Source organism: Cupressus sempervirens, chromosome 6 (genome assembly GCF_028749045.1).
Source record: "Cupressus sempervirens isolate cs-2001-9-10 chromosome 6, ASM2874904v1, whole genome shotgun sequence".
NCBI classification, from domain to species: domain Eukaryota; kingdom Viridiplantae; phylum Streptophyta; class Pinopsida; order Cupressales; family Cupressaceae; genus Cupressus; species Cupressus sempervirens.
This window is the reverse complement of record NC_143123.1, coordinates 302,028,497-302,039,111: the sequence shown is the minus strand read 5'-3', so window position 1 is coordinate 302,039,111 and position 10,615 is coordinate 302,028,497. Positions and strand designations below refer to the sequence as shown.

Sequence of the window (10,615 nt, the reverse complement as noted above, 5' to 3'; positions counted from 1 at the left end):
ATACTTGACCTAACATATGGGCATATGCACCGAGTTGTGGTGCCAAAAAGGTGACAAGCCTTTTTTTTTTCATTTTTCAATAGCGCGCACGTGCTATTGTGCATACGCGCAATAGCGCGCACGTGCTATTGTGCCTACGCACAATAGCGCGTACACACAATAGCGCGTACGCGCTATTAAAAAGAAATTTTTTTTATAAATGATGGGCTGCACACGCGCGGCCCATCATATTAACAATGATTTTTACTGTTTATAAGGGTAGCGCGCACGCGAGTTGGAAAACAATTCATTTTCAACATCCCTTGCCAATATGCCTACTCGTCGACAAAATCCAAGATCACCAGCACGCCGACGCTGACGTCGTATGTAATCTAAACTTGACTTCGCATTATTTTATATGTTTTTCATATTGTTTTATAGGGTTTTTATAATTTTTATTTAGATTTGTTTATTCATTTGGATTTCAATTGATTCTTTATCAGGAAATGTCCATAATCAACCGGCAAATCCACAAAACCCTCAAGAACCTGAAGAACCTCAAAACCAAAATCCACAAAACCCTCCTGAAGAACAAAAAATTCCACAACCCGAACCAATTCCAAGACCTCCACTAGGCACACAAGAAAATATATTAAATGAAATTGAGATAGGAAAAATTGAATTAGAAGGACTCATTGGTTGGTTGAAACAAGCTGGACAAACCAATCCAACGAGGGCTCAATTGGCATCATCCCTCGAATCCATTAAGACCCAGATAGCCTCAGTTACTGGTCAGTTAGATGTTTGGCGGGTTAAGAGGGAAGAACAAAAAATATTTTATGCAAATAAATTGTCATATGAAGATGTTAAAAAAAAAGAAATACCAAAAGGTTCAATATGTGCATTATTTAGAAAACTCGGTGAGCAAAATACTATTAGAGAGGGTACTAAATAGTTCCCCATCCATTGGTGTATACATGACGCTATGAGAAATCATTTTTAGGATAGATGGTGGATGGTTTTTGATGCCCCTCCTTGCAACAATCACGAGGTCCCAATGTATTTTTTGAAGAAATTGTATTATGAGTTTGTCCTTGGGGAGATCCCCAATTATTTTGATCTATTAGACTCCCAGGGTAGAGGTGGGGGGTCATCATTCGAGAGGCCGGGAGCACGTCATGACCCTAATGTAGTTAGGGCACCTGTGGTCAAGCCACAGCGTGAGCATGTGACTATTCCTTCAGTTGTGAAGGAACATGTAGAGGCCAGCACTCTAGGGACCATTAATGCTTTGACGCAGACCCTCATCCATTCCACAGGCCCATTAGTTGAGGGGGAGCCTTCTATGCATCGTGGTCACATGTGCACTTCATGCGGATCCCTATGCACATTTGGCACTCATGCTGGAGATGCTGCGGATGATGGGCTCGTCACTGATCAGTTCTTGAACGAAACATTTGGCATTGACACACAGGTAAATTACAATTATAATTTACTAATTTGATCACATTTCATATGTATAGTGAATGATTAATTAATTAGCATCTATTGACATTGTTCAAAATTTAGGGTCAGAGTGTTGTCGAGCCTAGCAGCGATGCTCCGGCCCCATTTTTTGTCCCCTCCACGAGTCCAGAGGTATGTATCGATTTAATCATTTAAATTAATAAATATATTTATTAAGTTATCATATTAAGGATTGACAAAACAAATTATGCATGTGCATCAGTTCTCCACAGGACCCTCAACCTTTAGTATGGACTCAGAGCATAGACATCGTATGAGCTTCGTACAGGTACAGTTGTTTCATGTTAATTTAATTCATTTGTTTATATTTGTTTCATGTTTCATGTTACATGTAACGTGTATTGTATGACATGCAGCTCATGACGTCGGACACACCTCCTCATCTCTGATAGTTTGTTGATCATGGAGTGGCCGCAGCTATGGCTAGCTCATAGCCATTGATTGAGGTATGAAAGAATTTTCTCTATTTTAGTTGTTGTTTATAATAGTTAGTCTCAAAATTTCTAATGTTATTTATAAGTGATTATATTTATTGAATTGTTGTAGGGTCTCATCACGCCTGATCATCCACGAGCCTTCGAGGTGGACGTACAGAGTGACTATTTGATGGCGGTAAGAAAATAATTGATTTTGTGTGTACATATACTTGATTTCAATGTATAATAAATACTGATTCATATCTACTTTGTTTGTATCAGCTCAAGTTGGAGAAGAGCCTCAACAAGAGGACGAGCGAGCGTGTCAGGAGGACCCTATCATCTCCACCATCTCCCTCGACACGACGACAGAAGACGTTGAGAGATTTGTTTCCTTCCCCTCGTGGGAAGGAAAAGATATAGTTGATCTAGACATATATATACAGGCATCAGTGGACATATTCGATACACATTTGATGTATATGAAATTTTATATTTGATGTATGACATTTATTTGATGTATGACATTATTCGACTTATCACATTATTTCATATGCGACATTATTGGTTATCATAATATATTATGTGTTTGTTAATGTACATGACATTATTGGTTATCATTTTATATTATATGTTTGTTCATGTATGACATTAAATAAGATATGTTCGTGTATGACATTAAATTAGATATGTGCATGTATGACATTAAATTAGATATGTTTATGTATGGCATTAAATTCAATACCTAATATGTTCGAAACTTTGATAGAATATTGAGTAACAATAAAATTTATCACTGTTTAAGCATAAGTTAATTATTTGCAATATGTCATCGTCATATGATTTATGATCTTGTTCATGCTTAAAGTTTTCCTTCTCTATCATTTGTTTATCAAGTTTAATTCAATACTTAATTAGTTTGAATTTTTGATACAATATTGATTAGTAATAAACTTTATCAGTCAAGATCGATTAGGACCTCCTGGCAATAAACTTTATCAGGCAATATTCGTGGACCTCCAGGCAATTGGTCACCTAAATGAGAACTTTGAGATTTATTAGGAACTCCATGAAAGAAATCAGTAGCTTGAGAAGCTCTCCATTTGTTAAGCTTCAATACATAACCACCATTCTTTATCATCAATTAAAAATTTCAGAGATAGTAGAGAAAAGATGGATTATTTGCAAAAAAAATCATTTTAAATATCATAAATGTAACATAATCACTGATAGTTTTTTGTGTTTTCATACATTAATGATTGTAACATAATCACCAGTTGATTGGAATGCGTTGTTATTATTCTATAGTAACTAGATTAAGGTAAAAATAAAAGTTTAATAAATAGTTGTTATTATTCTTACATTGTTGGAAACAGGGGCAGCGTGAAGGATCTCTGATATTTTCCAAAATGGTGTTCCCAAATGCACACAATGCCACCAAAGACTCCAAACTTGGATTTACCTTCACCAATTGTTTCCTCCACCTCTACACACCTTAAAAAACTTCAACCAATATGTTTCTAAGGTTTCCAAACCCACAAATCTTCAGTAGATACAAAAAAAGAGGAAGAGGGATTCTTTTTTTAGTTTTGTAATAATGGTAGAGGGAAAATTATAAACATTTTTTTCATTTTTAGATTGGGCTTTCTGCGTGAATAAGAACGATAGTTTGTGAATTGTTATATTTTATTAGAGAGGATATGCAATATATTTCAAATCTTTGTATTTAAATATATTCATTTGATATGTGTTGTTCTTTCTACCAGTTTGGTTATCTCTGATAAACTTTATAGAGTAAATTGTGTTTGTGCATATAAGGAAAACTTTGAGTTTCGCGTATCACACAATCTAAAATAAATCATTTTGATCTTTCCCCTTGATTTGCTGATTGTGAATATTTAATTTAGAATCTTTGAGTTCTTAGTTTGTATTTTCTTATTTGTAAATTCTCTCATCTACCTCATGTCTATGGATAGATGATAGCTTGCCTTCTGTGCCTTCCGATTAAAGGCATACCATCAATGTTATTCATTGAATATCCTTTGAGGGCTGTAACTTTATATGCAATATATATCATTATTGGAAATCATAAGAAAAGACTCAATAACAACACATTGCTTAAGTTTCTTCAAAAATATACCAAGCCCAAAGAGCCATTTTGCATTATAAACTTATGGTTGCAACATTTTGGCATCATTTGGAATGAGCTAGTTCGTATTGCCAACACCAAGATCCACCATCTCAAAAAAATTAGTTACGCCTTTGACAAGAGAATGGTTGGGGAAAGACGTGTTTGGAGTGTTATCTTTGTAGTCTACCAATCCTCCTTCTTACAACATCTCTTTGATTACGGGAAACACGTGTGTTATTTTTCCAAAAATCTTCGATCAATGATTTCAAGGCTTCACTAATTTCTTTATCCTTTCACGGTAGTCTACCGCTAAATGTCCATAACTCATTTTTTGTTGGATCTTCCAATCTCTCACGCCTTAGCATGGCTCTCCTTAGATTACCTCTACCAATTTTTAATGTTTTGCTTTTCTTTCTCATGAGTCGAGCTTTCTTCATTTGGCTACTTACTATTGTCGATGTAAGTACTCGTCTTGCGATATTACTATTTTTGGTGCGTGATTTAGAACTTTGTCATAAGCATTCATTAGATTCTTTACAATGTTTTTTTCATTTGAATCATCCATCGTTCTTAGCCCAAGAATCTTCATGATAGGCCTAAATTTTAAATTCCTCATCATTTCAACAAATAATTGGCATTGACCTGTAATATTTAATTCATCAAAAAATAATCTCCACATACGATTAACTTTTCTTTGACAAGTATGCTTGCTAATCTTGTCAGGCATTGATTTCAAAATGTTACTATCAATATCAATCAAATATTTTGGTCTTCTAAAATGAATTCTAGAAGGTGTTATAATCTCTTCAATTCTCTCAACATTTTGAACATCAACATAAGGTTGAGTGTATTGCGTACCTTGAATCGAAGATGATGTGCCTTGGCAATAAGATGCAAAAGATGGAATATCACCTACTTGATGTGTTGATGTTGTGCCTTCAACATGACATGATGAAGTGTGTATATCGTCGGATCTACAAATCAGTGTCTCTTCAACATGAGAGGACGATATGACTTCAACATTGGAAGATGGTGTAGTGGACGATATTACTCCAACATTAGAAGATGGTGTAGCTTCACAATTCAATTGTCTTCTTGAGCGTAACAGTCTCATTCGTTCTCTTTGTCTTTCCAATTCTTCCTCTTTGTTTCTTGGTACCGGTGGTTCTTGATCCTCTTCGAAATTCAATTCTTCATTATTGCTTTGCAATTTTCTTTGCTCACGTAGTAATTTCATTTTATCTCTTTTAATTGCCAAATCTCTCTCCCTATCTTCATTTGTTTGATTTTTTGGTTTCTTCCTTGGCATGATGATGATTTCTACATGTCAAATTATTCAAACATTTGAATTACTTAAAATGCGTAAATTACAAATTATTCAAATACATATAAAAATTATAATTATTTGAATGAATACACAATATATATATATAATGACTTGTCAAATTTCTAACCATTTCGAAATAACATTTCATTGAAACATACAAATTTCAATGAATTCACTATATATTAAACAACATGTCAAATTATAATCAAATTTGTATCTATATATCAACAAACAATATTTAAAATAGATTGCACTAACCTTTTCTATACAAGGAATATTCAAAAAGTCTTCAAATCATGTATCCAATGATTGAATTTGGTGTTTGCTAGCTTCCAAAAGTGTTTGCCACCTTTAAATAGTGTTTGTTAGCTTGAAATAGTGTTTGCCACCTTGAAAGATTGTTTGTTGTGTTGAAACTCGTGATTTCTATCGAGATAACAGAGTGCAGAACAGACCAAAAGCAGAGAATGAATGAAACGGGCCCCAAAGTTTCTTTTTGACCGTTTTTAGGTGATTTCACATAGTGTGTACGCGCTATGAGAACACATCACTCTCCACCCTCCCTACTCTCTCTCTCTCTCCCTACTCTCTCTCTCTCTTCCTACTCTCTCTCCCCTCTCCCATTCCCTACACACTCTCTCTCTCCTTTCTCCCATCCTTTACTCTCTCTCGCTCTCCCTCTCCCACCACCTACTCTATCTCTCTCACCCTCTCTCCTCTCCCATCCCCTACTCTTTAGATCTCTCACACACACTCCCATCCTCCCTCTCCCACTTCTTACTCTCTCTCTCTCTCCCCCATCCCCCTAATCTCTCTCACACTCTCACATCTACTACTCTCTCTCTCCCATCCCCTAAACTCTCTCTTTTACAGATACACACTCCCATCCCTCTCTCTCTCTCCTCTCCCATCCCCTACTCTCTACTCTCTCTCTCTCCCATCCCCTACTCTCTCACACACTCTCTCCCATCCCCTACTCTCACTCTCTCTCTCCCATCCCATTCTCTCTCTCTGCCACCTCCTACTCTCTCTCACACTCTCTCCCATCCCCTACTCTCTCTTACACACACTCCCATCCGCCCCTCTCTCCCATCCGCTACTCTCTCTCTCTCCCCTCTCCCACCACCTACTATCTCTCTCTCTCTCTCAAGTTCTCTCTCTCCCTCTCTACTCTCTCTCTCCCATCCCCTACTCTTACTCTCTCTCTCTCTAATCCCCAACTCTCTCTCACACTCTCTCCCATCCCCAACTCTCTCTCACACTCTCTCTCATCCTTTCACTCTGTCTCTCTCATCTCATACTCTCTCTCTCTCTCTGCCACCTCCTACTCTCTCTCACACTCTTTCCCATCCTTTCACTCTGTCTCTCCCATCTCGTACTCTCTCTTTGCCACCCCCTACTCTCTCTCACACTCTCTCCCATCCCCTACTCTCTCTCTTTCATAGACATACACACACACACACTCCCATCCCCCCTCTCTCTTCTCTCCCATCCCCTACTCTCTAGATTTGTCACATGCACTCCTATCCCCCTCTCTCTATCTCCCTCTCCCTACTCTCACACTCTCTCCCATCCCCTACTCTCTCTCTCACACTCTCTCCCATCCCCTACTCTCACTCTCTCTCTCTCCCCCATCCCATTCTCTCTCTCTGCCACCTCCTACTCTCTCTCACACTCTCTCCCATCCCCTACTCTCTGTTACACACACTCCCATCCGCCCCTCTCTCCCATCTGCTACTCTCTCTCTCTTGGGCTACTCTCTCTCTCCCCTCTCCCATCCCCTAAACTCTCACTTTTGCAGATACACACTCCCATCCCCCTCTCTCTCCCCTCTCCCATCCCTTACTCTCTAGATCGCTCACACGCACTCCCATCCCTCTCTCTCCTCCTCTCCCACTCCCTCTCCCACCACCTACTATCTCTCTCTCAAGTTCTCTCTCTCCCTCTCTGCTCTCTCTCTCTCTCCCATCCCCTACTCTTACTCTCTCTCTCTCTCTCCAATCCCCAACTCTCTCTCACACTCTCTCTCATCCCCTACTCTCTCTGACACTCTCTCTCATCCTTTCACTCTGTCTCTCTCATCCCCTACTCTCTCTCTCTCTCTCCGCCACCTCCTACTCTCTCTCAAACTCTTTCCCATCCTTTCACTCTGTCTCTCCCATCTCGTACTCTCTCTTTGCCACCCCCTACTCTCTGTCACACTCTCACACTCTCTCATATCCCCTACTCTCTCTCTTTCACAAACACACACACACACACACACACACACACACACCCCCATCCCCCCTCTCTCTTCTCTCCCATCCCCTACTCTCTAGATTTGTCACACACACTCCCATCCCCCTCTCTTTATCTCCCTCTCCCTACTCTCTCACACTCTCTCCCATCCCCTACTCTCTCTCTCACTCTCTCCCATCCCCTACTCTCTCTCTCTCTCTCTCTCTCTCTCTCTCTCTCTCTCTCTCTCTCTCTCTCTCTCCCATCCCATTCTCTCTCTCTGCCACCTCCTACTCTCTCTCACACTCTCTCCCATCCCCTACTCTCTCTTACACACACTCCCATCTGCCCCTCTCTCCCATCTGCTACTCTCTCTCTCTCTTGGGCTACTCTCTCTCTCTCCCCTCTCCCATCCCCTAAACTCTCTCTTTTGCAGATACACACTCCCACCCCCCTTTCTCTCTCCCCTCTCCCATCCCTTACTCTCTAGATCTCTCTCACGCACGCTCATCCCTCTCTCTCCTCCTCTCCCACTCCCTCTCCTAGGTCACCTACTATCTCTCTCTCTCAAGTTCTCTCTCTCCCTCTCTACTCTCTCTCTCCCATCCCCTACTCTTACTCTCTCTCTCTCCCATTCCCAACTCTCTCTCACACTCTCTCCCATCCCCTACTCTCTCTCACACTCTCTCCCATCCTTTCACTCTATCTCTCCCATCTTGTACTCTCTCTCTGCCACCCCCTACTCTCTCTCACACTATCACACTCTCTCCCATCCCCTACTCTCTCTCTTTCATAGACACACACACTCTTATCCCCCCACTCTCTTCTCTCCCATCCCCTACTCTCTACATCTGTCACGCACACTCCCATCCCCCCTATCTCTCTCCCTCTCCCTCTCCTACTACCTACCAGATCTCTCTCTCTCAAGTTCTCTCTCTCCCTCTCTACTCTCCCTCTCTCTCTCTCTCTCTCTCACTCCCATCCCCTAATCTCACTCTCTCTCTCTCCCATCCTGTATGAGCTCTCTCCGCCACCACCTACTCTCTCTCACACTCTCATACTCTCTTCCATCCCCTACTCTATCTCTCTTACACACATTCCCATTCCCCCTCTCTCCCTCTCCCTCTCCCACTCCCTCTCCCACTGCCTACTTTCTCTCCCCCATCCCCTATTCTCTCTCTCCCCTCTCCCATCCCCTACTCTCTCTCTTTCATAGACACACACTCCCATCCCCCCTCTCTCTCTCTCCTCTCCCATCCCCTACTCTCTAGATTTTTCACACACACTCCCATCCCCCTTCTCTCTCCCTCTCCCACTCCCTCTTGCACCACCTACTATCTCTCTCTCTCAAGTACTCTCTTTCCCTCTTTACTTTCTCTCTCCCATCCCCTACTCTCACTCTCTCTCTTCCATCCCCTACTCTCTCTCACACTCTCTCCCATCCCCTACTCTCCCTCTCTCTCTCTCACCCCCATCCTGTACAAGCTCTCTCTACCACCCCCTACTCTCTCTCAAACTCTCACACTCTCTCCCATCCCCTACTCTATCTCTCTTATACACATTCCCATTCCCCCCCTCTCTCTCTCTCACACTCCCTCTCCCATTGCCTACTCTCTCCCATCCCCAACTCTATCTCTCTTACACACTTCCATTCCCCCTCTCTCTCTCTCCCTCCCACTCCCTCTCCCATCACCTACTATCTCTCTCTCTCTCACTCTCTCCTTCTCTCTCCCATCCCCTACTCTCACTCTCTCTCTACCACCCCTACTCTCTCTCACACTCTCACACTCTCTCCCATCCCCTACTTTCTCTCTTACACACACTTCCATCCCCCCTCTCTCTCCCTCTCCCACTCCCTCTGCCATTGTGTAATCTCTTTCTCTTCCATCCACCCTCTCTCTCCCTCTCCCACTCCCTCTACCATTGCCTACTCTCTTTCTATCCCATCCCCTACTCTCTCTATCTCTCTCTCCCCTCTCTCATTCCCTACTCTCTCTCTTTCACACACACCCATCCCCCCTCTCTCCTCTCCCACCCTCTACTTTTTCTCTCACTCGCTCTACCTCTCCCACTACCTACTCTCACTCTCTCTCTCACTCTCACTCTCTCCCTCTCTACTCTCTCTCTACTACCCCCTACCCTCTCTCACATTTTCGCACTCTCTCTCTTTCTCTCTTACACACATTTCCATCCCCCCTCTCTCTCTCCCTCTCCCACTCCCTCTCCCATCGCCTACTCTCTCTTCCATCCCCTACTCTCTCTCAAGCTACTCTATCTTCCCCCTCTCCCATTCCCTACTCTCTCTCTTTCACACACATGCACTCCCATCCTCCTCTCTCTCGCTCTTCCTCTCCCACTCCGTCTCCCACCACCTACTCTCTCTCTCCCCCATCCCCTACTCTCAATCTCTCTCTCCCAACTTGTACTCTCTCTCACACTTCCTCTCTCTCCCATCCCCTACTTTCAATCTCTCTCCCCCATCCCATACTCTCTCTCACACTTCCTCTCTCTTGCATCCTGTATTCTCTTTGCCACCCCTACTCTCTCACATTTCCTCTATCTCCCATCATATACTCTCTTTGCCACCCCTACTCTTTCTCACTTCCTCTCTCCCCTCTCCCATCCCCTACTTTCTCTCTATCTCTCTCACACACACAAATAGCCATTCCCTCACCCCACCCCCCCTAGCTCTCTCTTGGTTTTGGTTTGCAATTTAGGTCTCAATAGTGCGTGTGCACTATAGCGCGTGCGCACTACTTCAAATTCAAAAGTGTTTTAATAGCGCGTGTGCGCTATAGGGCACACGCGCTATTCAAAGCTTTGCATTAAAACCAAGCCTAAGGCTTGGTTTTGCCTTGGAGATCCAACCCAAAGGTTTGCAGTTTATAAACAGGTCTGACATGTGTTTTCCAGCAAACATACAAAAAATGATTGATTTTTCTTGTGTGCTCCCCTTCAAGATTCCTCGTGGTTGGGTATTGATAAGATCAGGTTACATAACATTATAGGTCTTTGTGT

At 42.2% G+C, this 10,615-nt stretch overlaps 1 long non-coding RNA gene across 1 annotated transcript; it reads left to right on the top strand.

The window, feature by feature from the left end:
* The first annotated feature begins 1,288 nt into the window (after positions 1-1,288).
* Positions 1,289-1,935, top strand: LOC149552404 (uncharacterized). Its single transcript, XR_016353357.1, has 3 exons — positions 1,289-1,617; positions 1,709-1,774; positions 1,863-1,935. It is a non-coding gene; the product is annotated as an uncharacterized LOC149552404 (long non-coding RNA).
* Positions 1,936-10,615: the final 8,680 nt, after the last annotated feature.